Genomic DNA, 22,323 nt, shown 5'->3' with positions numbered 1-22,323 from the left:
GCTTTGCAAAACTGGAAATAGCAGTTCAGGGTGGGTTCATATGTGGAGGTAGAAAGTATATATGGCCCACGTGCAGGTAATGAACAAAAGAATTGGCTGGGCGTCTCAATTCAAAATGTGGGGCTCTGCACACTCTCCAGTAGTAGAGAGCCCCCAACAGAGTTTAAAACAGTCTCAGAGTTAACCAGCAGTATAGCATGGGATATAGGTTGTTAAACCTTTTTGCATATCCTGTTTAGTCTGTCTTAAAATCCTTGCCTCCCTCTTTCTATCCGTCTACCAATGAACAGCGCATGCACTGTTAATTAAGTTTAAAAGCTTTACTTACTAAATCCAAAGTTCTGATTTGTGCATTGTTCCATGCAGCAACAAGGAGAGCACAGGCAGATTGCACTTGGGTGCAAAATACAAAATATAGTTTCAGACATGCAGTCCAAACTTGGAGTAAATTGTATTCTTGTGAAAAGCAGGGATATCACTGCATAGGACTGTTCTTCATGCAAAGAACTTATACTATTGATTAGTCTGAGCTTGTGGAAGCACACGGCAGCCATCCACAGATGGCTGCAGTACAGACCAGTGGTAACAATCTAGTTTGATCCCTACAAAGCAAAGTTAAGGAAAGTGAAAAAAATTGTTAATTCTCCATGAGTCAACAGAGATGACTCATTTTTAATGCAGCTGCAAGCACCAGTGTTTCTGGGCAGAAATGGCATGTAATGGTGGGTAGATAAGGATCTCAGGTTACAGCATTTAGTGTGGGATAGTGCAGAGAGTTTGGAGTGGCGTGGAGAATTGGAACTGTGAAGGAATTGGAAGACTTTGTGAAGGGTTGCTGGGCTTTACAAGCAACTGAACTCAGAACTTGACTTGTGGATATTGGCACAGCAAGGATTTTGTAGCAAAGAACCCTCTCTGGGCTCAGAGAGTGAAGATTTCTTGTAACACCTATAAATAATGTGTGTATAAAGAGTGTGTGTTGGTAAAGATAACTGTGCTAAATAGCTGTTTCCTGTGGTGAGTTTAACTGCTTGACTGAGCTTCTGTAGTGCCCACACCGAATACCCAATAGACAAAACACATTCAGAAGTGAAATAATGGTTAAGAAGCAAGGTTTGGGACAAGGGACATTCATATGTAGGTCCAAATGACTGATTTCTGTACAAAACAAGAGCACAGGGTGTGGGAGAACTGAAGCAGAGGATATAAGCTCCTTTTGTGTATTGATGGCAAAGGGCAAATCCACATCATACACTTTTAAAGAAAATGAATTCTCACAGGGAATGGTGACAACTGTGGTTTGTCAACAGTGCTGGAAACTGTAGTTCTCTGAGGGGAAAATTACAGTTCCCATGGTTCCTTGAGGTAAGTCATGTGCTTTCACTGTGTTTCAAATGTCTGGTGTGGCTCTTCCCCCAAGTTGCCCTGTTCCAAATATCAGACTGCAATCTGAAACTGTGTCACTCTGAGTTGTAAACATAGGATATGGGCAGCCTGCCTCATGGTTTCAAAAAATAGCATGAACAACATAAAACGGTAGTGCACCGAGAAAGTAGCTATGAGTCCTGAGGACTGGATTAGGCTGTGGCACAGAATACCACCTATACTCTGGTTTGTTATTTCCCGCATTCAGTGTATTACAGGAAAAACCTGGCAAAAGGAGCTACTGGTATGCCCCGCAGCGGACCTTAAGGTCCATGAATAATCATAGTTTAGAGGTCCCAGGCCCTAAGGAAGTCAGACTATTTTCCTTTTCAGGGCCTTTTCAGTAATGGCTCTGACCTGGTGGAATGCTCTGTTCCATGAGACCAGGGCCCTGCAGGATTTAACTTCTTTCCACAAGACCTGTAAGACAGAGCTATTTCGCCTGGCTTTCAATTTGAACTTAGCCTGATCTTTTATTCCCCTTCCTTCCTTCCCTCCCCCTCCCCTTTTTATGAAGATTAACCGCTCTGGGATCCCACAGCTAATTCTCCCCTGGTCTCTTCGCTGGCCCAAATAGGACTAATTTAGCCCGCTAGCCCTGGTGATCATCTAATTGGATGGATTATTGGATGGATTTCCCCCCTAAATTGATTTTTGAATTCTGAATTTATTGTTATTCACTTTTTATACTGTATTTTATGCTGCTTTTCGTTGCATCAATTAAGTGTTTTAAATTTTTGTTAGCTGCCCTGAGCCCGGTTTTCTGAACCGGGAAGGGCGGGGTATAAAGAAATAAATATTATTCATTTATTATAATTTAACACAGTGTGGAACTTGCCTTATGGCACACTTGCCAGAAAGGTTGGCCACACAACTGACCCAGGACATGTGAAAGCATCATTTAAGGAATTTCTGTCTAGAAGAAATTAGCACAACACTGTACAGCATCAGTAAGAGCCAATGTGGTGTCATAGATTCACTTTGGTGAAGAACACTGAAGGAAGAAGGAATGAAACCACTTTTAAAAGAGAGCGGGGAGGGAAGGGGGGGGTCTATTATTGGTTTTGTATTTAGTTTTCATTTGTTTGAATCCCCAGCAATAAATAATTTAATATACTAAAGCTATCATTAAAGTCGCTGGGGTCGTAAATCAGTGCTTTTACTGTGCAAGGCTGAGCAAACCATTCTTTACTGTTCAAGTGTTGTTTTAAATTAACTGAATAAGATTTAAAATCCTCCCTTGGGGAGAGGAAAACAGTGTCTGGCTTGGCCTTCAGGTGTTTTCATGAAAATGTACTCACAGCTGCTTTGCAATAACTATTACATGTGAAATGTTTAGATATCGTCTAAAAATAGGCATTTGCAGCCTGCGCGGAAGAGGACAGAGACAGAGGAAAGAAAGGATTGGTTGCTTGCCATCTCAGAAGACTTGCCCAGATATCGGTCTATGGGCTGGGGGATGTCATCCGTATGTGATTGACACCCAGATGTCTTTTGTGTTTCTCATTCCTGAAATACTGATATCAGTATAGGATTGGATGAGGACGAGGGTGAGCAAACGAAAGCTTAATCGAGGAAGGGACAAGGTGCTGGTGGCTGATGTTTAGGAAATCTTCAAATACGTAACCTGTTTTGAATGGTGCTACACTGTGTGCGAACCCCAAGGGCCTCAAAAATCATAGCCTATCGCAGGCATCCCCCACCTCGGCCCTCCAGATGTTTTGGGACTACAACTCCCATCATCCCTAGCTAACAGGACCAGGGGTCAGGGGTGGTGGGAATTGTAGTCCCAAAATATCTGGACGGCCGAGTTTGGGGGTGCCTGGCCTATCGCTTTAGGAAACGGCTAAGAAAGGGCCTCAAAAATGATAGCTTATTGCTCTAACAAACTGCTACAACCCCCCCAAAAAATCCATTTTATTTAGGGGATGACTCCTACATTTAGAATGACCAGGAGTGCTTTCAGCTGGTGTGCCAACTATACCCTTCCCTCAAGGAGCCAGATCTGGCAACTGCCAAATAAGAACACTGCAATATGGCCTCCCTTTTTGAATTTTGAAGTTTGAAGACTGTTTGAAAACCACAGTTGGTTCGGAACACAGCTGCCAGGGCGTTAACTGAAGCAGGCAGACTGGAGCATATAACACCAGGGTATCATTCCCTACACTGGCCAGTTACCAGTTTGTTCCCCACTTCAATTCAACGTGATGTTTCAGGCACTGAAAGCCTTATATGGCCAGGGACCAGCCTCACTCATATAAATCTGCACATCCTTTAAGATCCTCAGAAGCCGTTCTGGTTTCTCTGCCATTTGAAGAATTACAAACAGCATACTGGAGCACATGCATGAATTGAGCCTGCTACGAATTTAGCTGCGAAGTGATGTGTAGCAAATATGCACTGTTCAGCATTTTGACCCCGATGCTCTTTAATGAAGTACGGCTGCAAAGAGCGATTAGGTGGACCTTGGCAAGGACTGCGGTGCTATGAATCAGCCGAAATGTGGGGGGAAACAGAAACACTCTCGGGAGCAGAGCATCTTTCTAAAAGATGTCACCGCAGAGGCCCAGCCATGACTCAAGCAAGAGCAAATTGGCATTTAATGACTCACCAATACCATATCCTCCAGCACCTCCGCTTTCCTTGGAGTCGTCCCATCCAAATGGTGACTAATCTCAAGACAAGCGGCCAGCAAAATGTGATCTTCCATAAATGCTTGCTCAGCGTCCAAGATCTGAAGACAATCACATCCATAGGTAGCGTGGCAAAAGGCCAAATAATCATTAGGCAGGCAGGCAGAGTTTGCTCCTAATGTACTTCTTTTGTTGTGATTCTGTTCCAAACTCTGTTACACCTCAGACTATAGTAAGCTTATGGAATATAAATAGTCCTCTAGCATGTAGCAGCAGAAAAGCACAATGCATGCCAGCTAATAAAACTGAACTATACATATTTTGTGAACGTGCTCAAGACCGCAATACCTCAAAGACTGCCTCTCCCCATATGAACCAACTCGGACTCTGCAATCATCATCTGAGGCCCCCCCTTTTTTGCAATGAGATGGTATTCTTTTTACTGCTAAAAGAGATATAGCATAAAATCAAAATCTAGAGAGAACAGTTTGATACTTTTCATTTATTTTCCCCTATCTATAGTTCACCCTATATGTCAGGCATAGGCAAACTCGGCCCTCCAGATGTTTTGGGACTACAACTCCCATCACCCCTAGCTAACAGGACCAGTGGTCAGGGATGGTGGGAGTTGTAGTCCCAAAACATCTGGAGGGCCGAGTTTGCCTATGCCTGTTGTATGTTGTAACCATCCTAGGGTGGGATACAGAAGCATTCAGTTAAAAACAGAAAATGAAACAGAAAATGCATAAGAAAAGATATAACCAACAAATTTGATAATAAATATACAGAATGCTACCATTTTAAAAAAGCCAGTTCCAGGACTGGAACCATTCCTTAGCCACATTCCTTATGGGTTTCTGTTTGCATATGCCTTTGATATCTCCGCCGAATCGTGGGTTGATCTTCACACTCAAGTTTCACAGTAGAGTAATACCGCCTGCACTCCACCCTCAGCTCTGGGCTTTCATTTTCTTTAATGTTTTCTGGATCGGTTACAGATTTCCCCCCGGAAGTATCTTTTTGACTGATTTTCCAGAAATATTTTTCTCCAAGGACCAGCGTTCCACTTAAGAGCTGTGAAGCTGCAGCAAGGAACCCCATATAGATAGAAAACCCAGCACGTTGGTCTTTTGGAATGAGAGGCACTCCCAAAACTTTGGGAAGTTTCATTCCTTCGTATGCGAGGACAGAATACAGATTCCACGAAATGGAAATCAGTACAAATGTTCCCGCTGCCAAGTCCATAATTGCTCCAATAGAAAAGAAGGTAAAGATATAATCGTCGTGTTTTCCAGGCTTGAAGATGTTATAGAGCGCAAAGGCCATACAAAAAACGGCCACCGCGTTTGCAACGATGGCTAATGGCATCAAGTCCTGGGCAGCGGTTATTTCAGCGGGTAGGGACTCCTCATCGTTTAACGCTGTGCATATAATGTTTATTTCCTTCACTGTAATTCTACTCACAGAACAGGCGCCCCAGATCCCAATCCCCACAATGCCAGGTTTGTTGCTGCCCATGATGTTCTCAACCTGCCACACTCTCCATTCGATATTGGCTGTGCCACAGATGCTTATAATGCAGCCGATAAGAGCCAGGACAAAGGCACCAAGTTGAAAACAGGATACCCTGCACAACAGCCGAACAGGAAAGGAGCCATAATGTGCCTGGAGTGGAACTTTAGCTTTGGTACTGGGAAGGCTGGCAACTGAAGGCATGGTGAAATTGGTTCTTCAACCAGTCTCTGGTACGCAAGGGCTTTTTCCAAGCCTTTCTCTGACCTCAGAGAAGACCTGAGAAGACTTGAGATGACTGAAGCTGGTCTGAGGTGGTCCCCATAGCAACTGCTCCTTGGAGTTCTGAGGCAGTTAGAATGCAGCAATGCTCAGAACAACACAAATCATAACTCCAGGGTACTGGTCATTTGGAACATTTGGCAACTGTTACGTATCGAAGTTCTCACCCTGGCCACCAGGGGTATCGTGTATATAGTTTTCACTCAGGTCCACGTCAGTTAATTTAGGCGGGAAACCCCGGGTTGTTGTTGTCATGATGTTGACAGCCAGCTGCCTATAAAAGCAGGCCGGCTGAGCTGTTTGCTGTTCAGTTCAGTTCCAGCTTACTTATAAAGAACTACTTGGCGAAATCTGTGTGTCGTCTGCTATGTCCACCCACTATTTAATAGCAACTGCTTGGAGACAGTATGCTTTCGAATACCAGTATGGTTCTGGCACTTTTAGAGGACACTTTTTTGTTAGATGTAAGCTTATGCAAAGATTGGGTACAAAATGTGGAAATAAACACTCCAAGCTGCCCTTTCCAAAGGAATGAGCGAGCAAGATTTGAAATAAACAAAAGAACAACAACACAAATATTTAGTTGTTTCCATTGGGTTTGAACACCACTTTGAATTACAGTAGTGCTGGTGGATCAGACTAAGGATATATCTAGTCCAGCATCCCTTTTCTAAAAACGAAAAGCTTTATAAGAACTCTTTGGGAACAGACAAGTATTATCTCCAATGCTTTTCTTTAAAAAAAAAATGTTTAGGGGTACTCTCATTTTGACTGAAAAAAATCACCATTTTATAGTTCAAATGGGGGGGAAATAAATACAGTAAATGGACAAAAGTACAAAGATTCACAAAATGTTGAGGGGTATGTGTACCCCTGTGCCTGCGTCCCCCCAGAAAAAAAGGACTGATTATCTCCATTTTACAGTCTGGCAGAGGTTTGGAGACGTCTGATACTGAAATAATTTCTAGCTTAAGTTAAGACCACTCTGTAAAGTCATGGTGAGGGTGATCTTTGGTGAGATTTTTTTTCTTTTCTTTTTTGAAATATTTTTATTGGTTTTACAAAATAAATCACACAATTAAATTTTGAAACAAAACAAGATTTTTCTGAATCTTAGGACTTCCCTTCACCACTTTGTGGCTCCTTTAAATATCTTAATCATCTGCATATTATAGTTCATCTGAATTATAGTCCTCCAAAATATCCAAAGTCTTTATAATATTGGGAGCTTACTGACAAATGGGCTGGCTTGTCTCTCAGTGTTAATTTTTGGAGGTTCATGCCCAGCCTCAGTAATCAAGTTTCTTGCTGGGGGTGGAGCCGACAATAGCCAGGCAGTGAGTTCTAGAGATTCACCCTCCCTATGTTTAATGTTTCTTGTTTGCAGGTTAACTTTTTCTTCCTGTTTAGCGGGCTCTCCTACAGTCTTTGACTGGTTGCTGTTGAAGTACTGGGAAGAAATTCTCCTGCATTGGCAGGTTTTGTCTTCCCTGTAGCAATTCATCACAACTTTGGCAGTTATGGCCTGGGGTGGAATCCTTTAGTCTTTTCTTCCCTATATTGGGGGTGGGGGTAGTGACTCACCCCCCTGTGGTGGTGATTCCAGGGTCCCCCTCTTAAAGGCGTTATATATATGGGTGTCCCTGGCCATACACTGAAGGTCGTCAGCGAACTACCCTGCATGTGGAGATATGGGCTTGGCTGCCTGCTACGCTTAAGTCTCGCAGAGCACCCCCATATCCCACTTATCCTGATGAGCCCCAGTTCCCCCCAGTTGGGGGGGTGGAAGTGATACAAACCCAGGGCCTAAGCCAAGGTCTTCCTACATTCAGAAGTTTAATAAAGTTGTGGCCTAATTTTAATTCCATATAACGTCAGAGTCTTTATTGCTTCCTTATGATCCTTGGGGGCTGGGGCTGTCGCTGCCTGGTCACGCAAATACAATCTACATTTGTCCCATTCTCTACTGAAGTTTTGATCCTCCTGATTTCTGATTTTCCCAGTCCATCTAGCCATCTCTGCGTCTGAGGCCCTTCTTCATGTGCCCCCCTCATGAGAGGTCCATATGGCGACAATATGAAAATGGGCCTTCTCTGTGGTGGCTCCCCACTTGTGGAATGCTCTCCCCAGGGAGGCTTCCTGGCAATTCCGTTACATGTCTTTAAACACCAGGTAAAAACGTCCCTATTCATCAAGGTCTTCGGCTAATTAAACAATCTATGGCTTTTTAAATTGTGTGTGTGTTGGGGTACTGTTTTGTTTGTTATTAGGTTATGTATTTTTGTGTTTTACACTGCAAAGCACCCTATGAGCCTCAGATGAAGGGCAGTATAAAAATAAAAATAATTATAACTATAATTATAATACAGTAGTACCTTGGTTCTCAAACTTAATCCATTCCGGAAGTCCGTTCCAAAACTAAGGTGCGCTTTTCCATAGAAAGTAATGCAAAACGGATTAATCCATTCCAGACTTTTACAAACAACCCCTAAAACAGAAATTTAACATGAAATTTACTATCTAACAATACCATTGACACATAAAATGAAAGAAATAATCAATGTACTGTATTATGAAATAAATAAGACAGTACTACAGATGATATTAAAATTATTTTTCTTTCCTACCAGCACTGATGATAGTCATTGTTTGGATGGGTGGCTTTTATCCATTTCCGCAGTCACACAATCAATCAGGAGCTGAACTGGGTTCCACACAATCACAAAAACAAATTAACCAAAAAAGCCTCAAAAACGCAAAATAAATAGCAAAAACAAAAGCGCCAAACTTAATCCGTTCCGGAAGTCCGTTTGACTTTCGAAATGTTTTAAAACCAAGGTGCAGCTTCTGATTGGTGCAGGCACCCCGGAAACAATAGCCGACACCCGCAATGGACGTTTGGCTTCCGAAAAACATTTGAAAACCAGAACACTTCCAGGTTTTCGCATTTGGGAACCAAGGCGTTTGAAGAACCAAGATACTACTGTACACTGTGATATGTTGTTCTCTGTAGCGACGCGGGTGGCGCTGTGGTCTAAACCACTGAGCCTCTTGGGCTTGCCGATCAGAAGGTCAGTGGTTCAAATCCCCACGAAGGGGTGAGCTCTGTCCCAGCTTCTGCCAACCTAGCAGTTCAAAAGCATGCCAGTGCGAGAAGATAAATAGGTACCGCTGCGGCGGGAAGGTAAATGGTGTTTCCATGTGCTCTGGTTTCCATAATGATGTCCCATTGCACCAGAAGCGGTTTAATGATGCTGGCCATGACCCGGAAAGCTATCTGTGGACAAACGGTGGCTCCCTCAGCCTGAAAGCGAGATGAGCGCAACAACCTCATAGTCGCCTTTGACTGGAGCTTTTACCTTTACCTTGTTCTCTGTGAAGTGACTCTGCCATAGAGGTGGCCTGGGATGCAAAGACAGGCAAACGCTGGACTGGACAGAATATTATAGGAGCAGCTTAGCGGGAAGAGAACTGGCCCTACATTATCAGTATCAAAAGTTAAAACATAGGTTTCCCTGTTGCAATCTGGCAATCCTACCACAGGCATTCCATATCATGACCAAAGTGGGGCTATACTCTCTCCCCCTGCGCACGCCCCTCTTTACGACAGCCCACTTGATCTTATGAAAGTCTCTGCAACTTGTTCTGGTTTGGGTAACAGGCCCCCACTGTGACGCTTGGTCACCGGAGGAAAGAGCTCTGCTGCTTTCTGAAATTCTCATCCGAGCATTGCTTTTGACTGAACATTTTTGACTGATCCCCTCGGGCTCAGTGACAGGCTTTGCAGGAGCTGTGGCTGCCCCTTCCACGCACAGAGCTAATTATAGGACAGTCCTCGGGGGGTTTCCCTCAAAATGGAGGCAAAGCAGTTTGCTCTGGCCTATTTCCAGAGCAACTCAGCTGAGGTGGAGCTGCCTTCTCAAAGATAGTTCTCTTGTTCTGGAAATCACTAGTTTCCCCTTCATTGCTTAGGATGCATTGTTTATAACATTAGGGCATTTACCACTTCAGATGCACGACCTTCCCTTCATTAAAACAAGATTTCCAAGAGCCAGCCAAATCACAAATTAAGAAGAATGTTAGTTTTATACATTTTGGGATGCATACATGCAGAAAGGGCTAGTTAGGGTCAATAAACATTTAAAATCAGAAAGTCACAACAGGGGTAGTTAGGCTTACACCCCTTTCACATCCCGGGTCAGCTTTCTGTGTTTCAACAGCCTAATTTAAGTTGAAAAGTCACTTTGTGGCTAATACTCTTAAACAACTGGGAGTCGGAAGCACATGCTGGGCTACTGAAATGCCAAAGCACTGTGGTGACAAAGTAAAACTTCCACAGTTGTGAAAATAAGACGCATTTCACTCAATGCGTAATGTTGCGCAAACTGAACTGCACGGTTTTATTTCCAAAGAGAAGAACCTTCCAAATCGCAGATCCAGATTGACTCCAGATGCAATGAATATTTGCAGCATAACGATAGCTGGCACTGAGTGGCTGACACAGAGAGAATATCCAGCATTGCAAATACATGCACTTGTTCCCAATACAATTATTGCTAGTGACTCAAGGTGAACTGGTGGCGCTATGGGTTAAACCACAGAGCCTAGGACTTGCCGATCAGAAGGTCGGCGGTTCGAATCCCCACGACAGGGTGAGCTCCCGTTGCTCGGTCCCTGCTCCTGCCAACCTAGCAGTTCGAAAGCACGTCAAAGGGCAAGTAGATAAATAGGTACCGCTCTGGCAGGAAGGTAAACGGCATTTCCGTGCGCTGCTCTGGTTCGCCAGAAGCGTCTTAGTCATGCTGGCCACATGACCCGGAAGCTGTCCGCCGGCTCCCTCGGCCAATAAAGTGAGATGAGCGCCACAACCCCAGAGTCGGCCACGACTGGACCTAATGGTCAGGGGTCCCTTTACCTTTACCAAGGTGAACAGGTGAGCTGCTCTTATGGTCCATGTCTAAGAAAGTTCTTCCCCTCCCAAGAAAATACTGAGCTACTCATCTCCCATGCATCCCTTAACTTCCTATATTGTATTATAATAGATTTAAATTGTTTCAAAAGGCTTGAGCAAACCTTGGCTGAAAATAAGACCACAAGTATCAGCTTGCCATTTGCATTCATTCTGACTTGGATGGTTTCTGCGCAGCTATGTTGTTTATTTATTCCTGCTTTTATTACGGTACTTTTATATCCTGCTTTTCCCCTAGTGAGCTCAACGCAGCATGGGTGGTTTCCTAACCTCTCAGCTATCCACACGCAGAGGCTTTCTCCCTGCAGACAACCACAACTCATGCAACTAATACCGCCAGGTAGAGAGGGAGGGAGGCGTGCAAATGTGGATCAGGAACAGCAACACAGCCCCGCTCCTGTGCTCTTGCTTCAGTTTTTGCTTTTCGATGGGTTCGCAAAATTGGTTCACACTGCTCACACTGCTTTGGGGATGCAAGTTTAAAAAGCAGCACGGAAACCCTGCAAGTCAATGTTGTAATCCTATGCACACTTCCTAGGCAATAAGCCCCGCTGAACACAATAGGGCTTTTGTCCAAGCCAAACATGCCTAGGATTGTGCTGCACATATTCATCATGAGCTGCCACACAAGGCTGGTAATGCAGCAGTTTCTGAAAAGCTGGTACCTCAGACACAAGCTCTGCAAAGAGCCACTGTAGTTTTTCAGTTCCCTCCCTCCCTCTGTGGGAATACCTCTCGGCCATGTTATCTGCTTCTGTAATCTGCCAGCATCAAAGAAGAGGTAGCAAAACAACATCACACCCTCCTGATGTGGTATGCAACTGCCAGCCAGAGTGTTAACCTCAGATCAAGCTTTCCATTAAACGTAGATCCCAGAGTATCAATATCATCAATGGGTTTAAAGTGCTGCAAAAATATCAAGCTTAGAACCACACGTTCTTCTCCCCTGCATATTTTCACTGCGGCAGTTGCTTCCTAATTCTGTTTCTCAGAGATCTTGCTGAGGTCTTCTTTTTCTCTTCTGTCATAATTGTAGGTGCGGGTATCCACCGTTTTCCTTAATTATTTTTCCATCCACGTCAGCCTCCATTTTCCCGAAGACATAATTCACATTGTGGCACTAATTAGAGTGCTTTATTAGCCCACCTTAATCTATGGATTCTTTTTGCGCCGTGGTGGGTGGCTGACTTCATTGTTTCCCACCTCCCACCCCACAACAGGCAACATGCAAACAACATTGCAAAGAGATAGCTGCTAAATAATCTGGAGTGGGGGGTGCGCTGGGTAATAGCCACAATGCTGCGCCTGAGGGAGTTTGCGGTGTCGGCTCAGCCTTCATTTCTGTCAGTGGCAGGTACAAATTTCTACGTGCATCAGCTTTGCTCTTCCACGTATGGTATAAATGGAATGGAATGATGATATTATTCTACATTATTCCAGCTTGCACCTGGAAATTAATGGACCCTGAAAAGGATTGCGACAAGATAATGTAATGCCATCTTCCAGGGATACCAGAGGATAGGTGTTTTAAAGTTATTCACAAAGAGTGAAGCATAACTAGGCTGGAGCTCTGTTTTATCTTTTGTGAAACAAACCCCAAAGAGCGTTCCCCCCCAGGTCAAACCACTGTCATGTGAAACCAATTGGCCTCCAATAGCTGACCATAAAATTCCAGTCACCTGTTTCTCTTTTTGAAATTCAAGCCAATGTTTTAAAGAGAGTGGCTGTGTATACATAAGAGACATCCAAAATTACTACAGGATTTCCCCCCAGTAATAAATGGGGAATGTATAATGAGAGAGGCATTTCCTCAGGTCCAAAGCCCACTTGTAAAGTTATATGTCCCTGCTTACTCCCCAGATATGCGCTGCCAGGAAATTATCCACCTGGAGAGTGAATCTTTATGTATCCTCTATTCTGTCATCTTATTGACCTCATCATTGCTTTGTCAAATTCATCTGTGCCAAATGCTGCTGTCACAGAGGTTTGTAAAATTTTACTGCATCATAAACGGGAGACCGTGGGTGTGTATGGACTATCAAGTATAATACATTAATACGAGCTAATATCTCCAAAACAAGCTAAGAATGTGGATCCCCACGTCTGCATTTTATAAAAAATTAAACCCTGCCTTTACACATTATATATACAGTACCTATTAAAAAAAGCAAACATCACTATTTAAACTGTGAAACAATTCGCTGTGTTTCATGTTCTCGTTTTTGAGTTTCAAAGAGGTCACCCTATCCTCTTTGATTATTTATTTACTAATTATTTCAAGAGTGTTCTCCCAGGAAGTGTTTTTTTTTAAAATAATATTTTATTAAGATTTTACATAGCATCACAAAGAAAAAAAAAGAAAAAAAAGAGAAATATACAAAAACAAAAAACAATTAAAAACAATTAGATCTTTCATAACAAATCTTGCATTTGCTTGTTTCCCGGACCTCCCCACACCTCCCCTCTTTGTATTCCAGTTCAATTTATTTATTCAGCAAATCCTTTCCCTCTTTACTTTTATCCTTATCTTGGTCTTAACATATTATAGCTTTAACTTTTCACCTGTTAACATTCCATTTTTGCATATTCTTTCATAACATTATTGCTGGGGAACAGCCATTTTCATAAAAGGGAAAAGCTGAAGGGGAGAAATGGAACATCTGGAAAACTACCAATTGGTTAGTCTGACTCTGATACAACAGGTGAGTTGTATATGAGGCAGCGTGGACAGCCACCTCAGGCTGTTGGGTTTGGGCAGGACTATTTTTCTATAATGGGACGCGGGTGGCGCTGTGGTGTAAACCACTGAGACTTGGGCTTGCTGATCGGAAGGCGGTTCGAATCCCCGTGACGGGGTGATTTCCTGTTGTTCAGTCCCAGCTCCTGCCAACCTAGCAGTTCGAAAGCACGTCAAAGTGTAGAATCATAGAATCATAGAATCATAGAGTTGGAAGAGACCACAAGGGCCATCGAGTCCAACCCCCTGCCAAGCAGGAAACACCATCAGAGCACTCCTGACATATGGTTGTCAAGCCTCTGCTTAAAGACCTCCAAAGAAGGAGACTCCGCCACACTCCTTGGCAGCAAATTCCACTGTCGAACAGCTCTTACTGTCAGGAAGTTCTTCCTAATGTTTAGGTGGAATCTTCTTTCTTGTAGTTTGGATCCATTGCTCCGTGTCCGCTTCTCTGGAGCAGCAGAAAACAACCTTTCTCCCTCCTCTATGTGACATCCTTTTATATATTTGAACATGGCTATCATATCCCCCCTTAACCTCCTCTTCTCCAGGCTAAACATGCCCAGCTCCCTTAGCCGTTCCTCATAAGGCATCGTTTCCAGGCCTTTGACCATTTTGGTTGCCCTCCTCTGGACACGTTCCAGTTTGTCAGTGTCCTTCTTGAACTGTGGTGCCCAGAACTGGACACAGTACTCCAGGTGAGGTCTGACCAGAGCAGAATACAGTGGCACTATAACTTCCCTTGATCTAGATGCTATACTCCTATTGATGCAGCCCAGAATTGCATTGGCTTTTTTAGCTGCCGCGTCACACTGTTGGCTCATGTCAAGTTTGTGGTCAACCAAGACTCCTAGATCCTTTTCACATGTACTGCTCTCAAGCCAGGTGTCACCCATCTTGTATTTGTGCCTCTCATTTTTTTTGCCCAAGTGCAATACTTTACATTTCTCCCTGTTAAAATTCATCTTGTTTGATTTGGCCCAGTTCTCTAATCTGTCAAGGTCGTTTTGAAGTGTGATCCTGTCCTCTGGGGTGTTAGCCACCCCTCCCAGTTTGGTGTCATCTGCAAATTTGATCAGGATGCCCTTGAGTCCATCATCCAAGTCGTTGATAAAGATGTTGAATAAGACCGGGCCCAAGACAGAACCCTGTGGCACCCCACTAGTCACTCTTCTCCAGGATGAAGAGGAACCATTGATGAGCACCCTTTGGGTCCGGTCAGTCAGCCAGTTACAAATCCACTGAGTGGTAGCATAGTCAAGACCGCATTTTACCAGCTTCTTTACAAGAATATCATGGGGCACCTTGTCAAATGCCTTGCTGAAATCAAGGTAGGCTACATCCACTGCGTTCCCTTCATCTACCAGGCTTGTAATTCTGTCATAAAACGAGATCAGGTTAGTCTGACATGACTTATTTTTCAGAAATCCATGCTGACTATTGGTGATCACAGCATTCCTTTCTAGGTGCTCACAGATTGTTTGCTTAATGATCTGCTCCAGAATCTTCCCTGGTATTGATGTCAGACTGACTGGGCGGTAATTATTTGGGTCCTCTCTTTTCCCCTTTTTGAAAATAGGGACAACATTTGCCCTCCTCCAATCTGCTGGGACTCCGCCTGTTCTCCAGGAATTCTCAAAGATGATTGCCAGTGGTTCTGAGATCACATCTGCCAGTTCTTTTAATACTCTTGGATGCAGTTCATCTGGCCCTGGAGACTTGAATACATCTAAACTAGCCAAGTATTCTTGTACTATCTCCTTAGTTATTCTGGGCTGTGTTTTCTCTACTGAATCATTTGCTCCAAATTCTTCAGGTCGGGCATTGTTTTCTTTATCGGAGAAGACTGAGGCAAAGAAGGCATTGAGGAGTTCAGCCCTTTCTGTGTCCCCTGTTTGCATTTCACCATCTTCTCCTCTGAGTGACCCCACGGTTTCTTTGTTCTTCCTTTTGCTACGAACATACCCATAAAAGCCTTTTTTGTTGCTTTTAACCTCTCTAGCAAGCCTGAGTTCATTCTGTGCTTTCTGAACTCTGTTCATTCTGAGTTCATTCTGAGTGCAAGTAGGTAAATAGGTACCACTCCGGCGGGAAGGTAAACAGCATTTCTGTGCGCTGCTCTGGTTCGCCAGGAGCGGCTTAGTCATGTTGGCCACATGACCCGGAAAAACTGTCTGTGGACAAACGTCGGCTCCCTCAGCCAGTAAAGAGATGAGCGCTGCAACCCCAGAGTCGTTCGTGACTGGACTTAACTGTCAGGGGTCCTTTACCTTTTTACCTTTTTACCCTTTTATTTTTCTATAAATAGAAAATAGAGGTGCTGGAACTGAGTTCTGGCAAGCTCTGGCTGGGGGGAAAAAAGAGCCCTGGTTTGGGGCATCATGAAAGGGGAATATTGACTATATTGGGCATTTATTCCCAGGGAAAGGCAATTGTGGAATTTTCTGTGTCAAAATAACTTGACCGGTTTTGGTGGTTTCCTTAAAAAATAATTTAAAAAAGCTCTCAACGATTTTGGGGTCTTACTGGTTTTTGAAATATGGCAACCCTAAGCCTTGGGTACTATGCACTTTGTATTGGAAAGGGGAGTTGTTTACTGTTTTGCCTCAAGCACCAAAATGTCTTGGGATGGTACAGTGCTGCGCATGAAGTCTCTGCCGCTTTAACAATGTTTTTCCTGTACCATTCAAGACAAGTGGTCACCTACTTCCTGATTTCCCCCCAGTTATGTTTCTGTGGCCAAAGCTCTCTAAGCCAAGGACAGAAATTGCTATCTTGATTACACCCAGCATGCGATAAGATCAACATCAATTGTAAGATTCATTGGAATGTATCTGCCATAATCATACAATAATAATCTCCAGGGAAATGGAGAGCTTTCTTCTTTGAGATATTTCTGAGTGTGCTCTTGTTTGAGTTCAAGCACTTAGAAAATAGGCCATTTATCTTATTAAGCCATGTTGCTCCCACAAATGTCACATAAAAATGTAATAGGGAAAAACAGATGTTGCATTACAGAAAATGATAGTGAAACTTATACACATTAAAAAATTGTAGGAAATAACCTAGGCTTCCACAGCCCCGTTTAACTGCACTGTGGATGAGAGCTTTGCTCTGTTCGGTGTTTGTGAATTGTACAAAGTGAGTTCCCCCCCCTCTTTCTTTCAGAGGAAACATGCTTGTTTTCTCCTCCTGTGGAGGGCAGGACTCGAACCAATGGCTTCAAGTTACAAGAAAGGAGATTCCAACTAAAGATAGGGGAAAACTTTCTGACAGTAAGAGCTGTTTGACAGTGGAAGAGACTCCCACAAGAGCTGGTGGACTCTCCTTCCTTGGAGGTTTGTAAGCAGAGGATGGGTGACCATCTGTCATGGATGCTTTAGCTTCAATTCCTGAATCGCAGGGGGTTGGACTAGATGATCCTTGGGTCCCTCCCAACTCTAAAATTCTATGATTCTACGAACCAGCTCAATTTAAGGATTATTCTTCCTCAGAGAGGTGCACTGCATTCCCTCAGAAAGAAGTTCCATTTCTTAAAGATGTTGCAGAACTCCAGAACAACACAGGTTGGCTCAAGTCCTAGGTGATTCTGTTCCCATAGACAAAAATTTAAATCTTCCCACTTCCAGATGTTGGTGTGTGTGTTCATGCAATGCCTTAAAAGAAAATGTGATGAAAATGATGTATAGATGGTATATTATACCGGTCAAATTAGCTAACATGTATAAAGTTAGTAATAAATGTTGGAAATGCAAAGAAAAAGAAGGAACATTTTATCATATGTGGTGGGAATGTAAAAAAGTGAAAAGCTTCTGGGAGATGATATATAATGAGATGAAAAGAATGTTGAAATATACGTTTATAAAGAAACCGGAAGCATTCTTATTGGGCATTGTAGGAGGTGATATAAATAGAAAGGAATGTAAGCTGTTCTTATATGGAACAACGGCAGCAAGAATGTTATTGGCCCAAAAATGGAAGCAAGAAGAATTACCGACGAAAGAAGAATGGAGGATGAAATTAATGGACTATGCAGAATTGAATAAATTAACAGGAAAGATCCGAAATCGGCGGGACCAGAAATTCACAGAAGACTGGAGTAAATTTACAGATTATTTGAAAAGTATTTGTGATGACCAGACTACGTTTGTAGGTTTGCAAGAAGTTTTGTGAGGAGTATTATTGGAATTATTGCAAAAATGGATAAGGGGGAGGAGGGTTAGTTAAGACAATTAAAGGTAATAAGAATTTAAGAAATGCATAAGAAGTGGTTAAAACGGTGGATCATCAGAGGTGCTGAAGGAAGTCCAAAAAAAGATTGCATAAATGATGAAGTTTTGTGGTATGTATTATAATTAATATGTTAAAATTAATAAAAAATAGGCAGAAATCAGAGACCAGGGAAAAGAGACGGTGAAGGAAGATTGGAGGAAGTTCAAAGACTATTTACAGAAACACTGTAAGATAATGAATGTTTGACGACACCAGATTGAATGTAAAAGGTTATTAGTAAAAAAGCTTAAAGATTAAAAAGATCTAATATTTTAAGATATAAGGAAATGTAATTATATTAAGATATTAAAATTATGACAAAATCAAATTAAGACAGAGGGAAGGAATTTGCTGATAGAATATATGACCTGGAATACAGAGAAGGGAGGTCTGGGGAGTTCGGAGAAATAAGTTAATGCAAAGAATATAATGAGGATAAAAATTGTTTTTATATTTTTTTTATTTTTATCTTTCTTTTTCATATTTTTTGCTGTTTTGTGTTTGTATGTTATTGTATTTTTCTATTTTTTGTTGTGCTGTGTTTTATTTTTTGTCGTTTTATACCTGTTGTAAAACTGAATAAAATATTTATTAAAAAAATTAATTAAAAATATTATTATAAAAAAAGATTTTGGTGTGTGTGTTGGGGGGAGAGTTGTGCGACTTTTGAGATTGCCATGACCAGCAAAAGGCTTGAGCAGGCTCAACATACTGCTAGGAAAGAGCCCCACTGGTTTCACCTGTCCCCTGCCTAGGCCTGGGTTGGGTTGCCACCATCACCTCCCTGGCACTGCCACTAATCCCACTTGAAACTCCTGGCTTTGCAGGGCATTGAATATTGTGGGAAATCTATGGAAGATTCGGACCCTCCTTCCAGATGGGCTTGCCTGGTGATGCCAATGTCCCTAGGACAGGACCAATGTTGTATTTTCCACAGTGCCCAGTGTTTAGTGTTGCTAATGCAGGGCTCCCAAAGATTCATTGGTGGCTGTGGTGCCACCCCAGATTGTGTCACTAGAGGGCCCAACTGTGCAGACCATACATCCTCCATCCCTACTGTGTACACTTATTGGTTAAAAATAAGTAAATAGCTACACTGATGTCTCAACTCTTCCTAATGTGGTAGTGGCCCAAAGGGCCACAATGAATGTGATAATGTGAACCCCTATAAATCCTTGAATGTGCCCCTAATAGAGAAGTTGCTTTAAGAAACCAATGATTTTGCAAGATGCCGTCCCCCACTGGGACAGAAGGACAGCTAAGACGTAAATCAAGAAGATACAGCTCGTAAGCTAGAACATAAGTTGATACATGGTGCAAAGGGCTACACGTAACACAGGTTCCCAACATGCACACTAACACAATGTGACAGATCATGGTGAGAATCAAAGTTTAGTTTGCAATGCTTATTGCGCATGTGTATTAAACATGAAATGAGGTAATGATGTACATGATTGGTGAAAATTCAAATCCTTTGTTTGAAATGTTATAAATACCACCGCCCTGAGCCTTGGGCGGGTTGCAGTTTTGTGAAAAGATTCGACTGTAACCTATTGCTTTGCAATAAACAACAATGGACTCCTAACACCTCTTGTCTCTGAGTTTTATTGGCGTAAACTCAGAAGATAAGCCATTTTTGGTTTACAACACTACGATGACACCAGTAGAGTACATATTTTATCCTAGCAGAGGGGAAAGAAGCATTTAAAAATATTCTACGCCAGTTTGCCAGGTCACATGACCAAGCTGAATGAGTTTAGGATCCAGTCTAATCCCCACTTGCCATAGGATTGCTCCCTTGAGTGCTTTCAGTTGGTAGAATAGACCATACTGCCCAGGGGGCACTGATTCCAAGACCCTTTGTCTCATGTCCATTTGTGAAGGTGAACCAATTTCTCAGAATACCAGAAGCAGGCAAGTTATTCTATTGATTGAGAATAAATTGTAAACTGGCTGTTTGCACGAATAATGGTAACTTGTATCACAATTACCAAAGCATCAGATAAAACTCTGATAAATGAAACTTAGGTTTTCATGAATCAAGAGAAAGTTATCTCACGGTATCAACGTAAATTTGACAACACAAAGATGGCATTAATAGTGCAGTCGTAAGATTGCAATAACACTTCAGAGGTTACATTTGCCATTAGCATTTAAAAGGTTAGTTGACAATAGAAAACATATTTTCAATGTAAACTTAATTAAGAAAGAGGGGTTGGCCAAATCTAAGGCAGATCATACATTAATAGGTAAGTGCAGACAAGGTTTCCCCTTAGAAATCACAGAGGCAACTATTTAAAAGTGGCACTGAAGGCGTTCTTAGAGGTTAAATTGACGATTTAGAGTGCTAAAACCACAACAGCTGTCAGCAATAAGACAAAATTCACCTTATTTCTCAGTCATAGTTAATATACACATTAAACACATGCTGTGAAAACCACAGACTTATAACTACTGCCTCTTTCACAAATTAGTCCCACAGGGACCCTAATCCAGATTGAGATTATGAGACAAGGGTGTGGAGGAGTGCTTAACCCTTTTCCTCCTTGCACCATTTCCCTATTGAGAAGTACAGATTCAATTTGGTAGCCATGTTGGTCTGTCATAATAAATAACAATGATGAAAGATATTTTTTAAAATTTATTGAAAGATGTTCCAGTAGCATCTTAAAGGCCAACTAAGTATAAACTTACCAGGTATGAGCTTTTGAGTGTATACACATTTCTTCAGATACTCTGAAGGAGAAGTCGCTACAACCTTATAAGTGTTGATGACTGTTAATGATGGCAGTTGGTTCCACAGGGAAGGGCAAAGGATTTTTAAAGGGATAAAAAGGTAAAGGTACCCCTGACTGTTAGGTCCAGTCATGGATGACTCTGGGGTTGCACGCTCATCTAACTCTATAGGCCAAGGGAGCCGGCGTTTGTTCACAGACAGCTTCCGGGTCATGTGGCCAGCAGGACTAAGCCGCTTCTGGCGAACCAGAGCAGCGCACGGATAGATGACCAAAATTAGCTTTAGCATGTATAATAGGACATGAATCCAATATCTCTATTCAGACCAGGTCTCTCCATTGTTTTTAGTTTGGTAACGAGTTATAATTCAGCAACTTCTCTTGTTAAGAATTGTTCCTGATGCTGCTATTGTTGGAGAGAGAGGTTTGGAAGAGAGATTCCTACCCTCCAGTAACAGAGTTCAGCACAATGGTGATTGCTCCAAGCACATTAAAACTTGGTTAGATTTACATGTGCCCTCATCTAAATTTAAATAAATGTTTCCTGCAAAAAAACTTAGTATAGAATAAATCATAGACACAAAGAAGAAGAAGAAGAAGAAGAAGAAGAAGAAGAAGAAGAAGAAGAAGAGGAGGAGGAGGTGGAGGAGGAGGAGGAGGAGGAGGAGTTTGGATTTGATATCCCACTTTATCACTACCCGAAGGAGTCTCAAATTGGCTAACATTCTCCTTCCCCTTCCTCCTCCACAACAAACACTCTGTGAGGTGAGTGGGGCTGAGAGACTTCAGAGAAGCGTGACTGGCCCAAGGTCACCCAGCAGCTGCAGGTGGAGGAGCGGGGAAGCGAAGCCGGTTCACCAGATTACGTGTCCACCGCTCTTAACCACTACACCACACTGGCTTTGCAAACTAGTGAATCTTTTACTCACAGTTTCCAGAAGTCACAGCAAACAAGCTCCTCTTGTCTTCCTGAGCCAGAAGAGGGCTGAAATGGGTGGAACAGTCTCTGATTGCTTGGGGAAAGCCCTGGAGAGGAGGGGAATTAAGACACCTGTGAGGAAGCAAAGACTTTCAGTCTCAGCAACTGATTGATGGGTTAAGACCTGCTGTGGATGAACTGCTGTGCTCTTTAGGCGCGACACGCTGCCAAATCTGTGAAGATCATGTTTTTGCTAACAAAGAGTTAACTCCAACTTTGAACGGTGTGATTTACTGCTGGCACACTTTTTGACACTGTCAGGTTGAAGCTTGGTGGCTTCAAACGTTGGTCCGGCATCGGTGGCGCATCTCTCTGCCAGCAGAGGCGGACAAGAGGGGGGGGGGTCTGCACAGCATCCTAATCTCCCCCAGTCAACACCACGGGGGAGGCTGCATTCTAAGTGGGGCTCCCAATGACCAGTAGACTGTAACATCTAATCTAGATTACTTTCCTTTTTATATAGTACTTGTGGGGTCTTGCTCTCATACACTTTCATATTCTGTATCCTTCACACACATACCCGCTCCATGTTCTCTATTTCACCCATAAAACTGCCTGCCATTTGGTAATTTGAAGGGGGGAAAGCAATGTAAACAAGCATACACATGTCTGTAATTGAAATCATTCATTCGGATCACAGAATGTGCATTTTCACTGCTCTTTTGAGTCTGATTGCAAAATTATGGGTGGGAGTGTTGGGGGTGTGACTCTGAATTCTAGGTCCTTTTATCCCTTAAAAGAGAGAGGGAGAGAGAGATTCCAGAATAACAGGCTGGATG

At 42.7% G+C, this 22,323-nt stretch overlaps 1 long non-coding RNA gene across 1 annotated transcript in view; it reads right to left on the bottom strand.

Moving 5' to 3' along the window:
* The window catches only part of LOC310675394, a 43,441-nt gene that overhangs the window by 8,641 nt on the left and 12,477 nt on the right, over positions 1-22,323 (bottom strand). Inside the window, exon 2 of the long non-coding RNA XR_014510101.1 lies at positions 21,495-21,591. This is a non-coding gene — a long non-coding RNA (uncharacterized lncRNA). The remainder of the gene's footprint in view (positions 1-21,494; positions 21,592-22,323) is intronic.

This window comes from Podarcis tiliguerta (genome assembly GCF_965153285.1).
Source record: "Podarcis tiliguerta genome assembly, chromosome: 4".
NCBI classification, from domain to species: domain Eukaryota; kingdom Metazoa; phylum Chordata; class Lepidosauria; order Squamata; family Lacertidae; genus Podarcis; species Podarcis tiliguerta.
The sequence above is the reverse complement of the archived record's forward strand: the minus strand, read 5'-3'. Positions and strand labels throughout refer to the sequence as shown.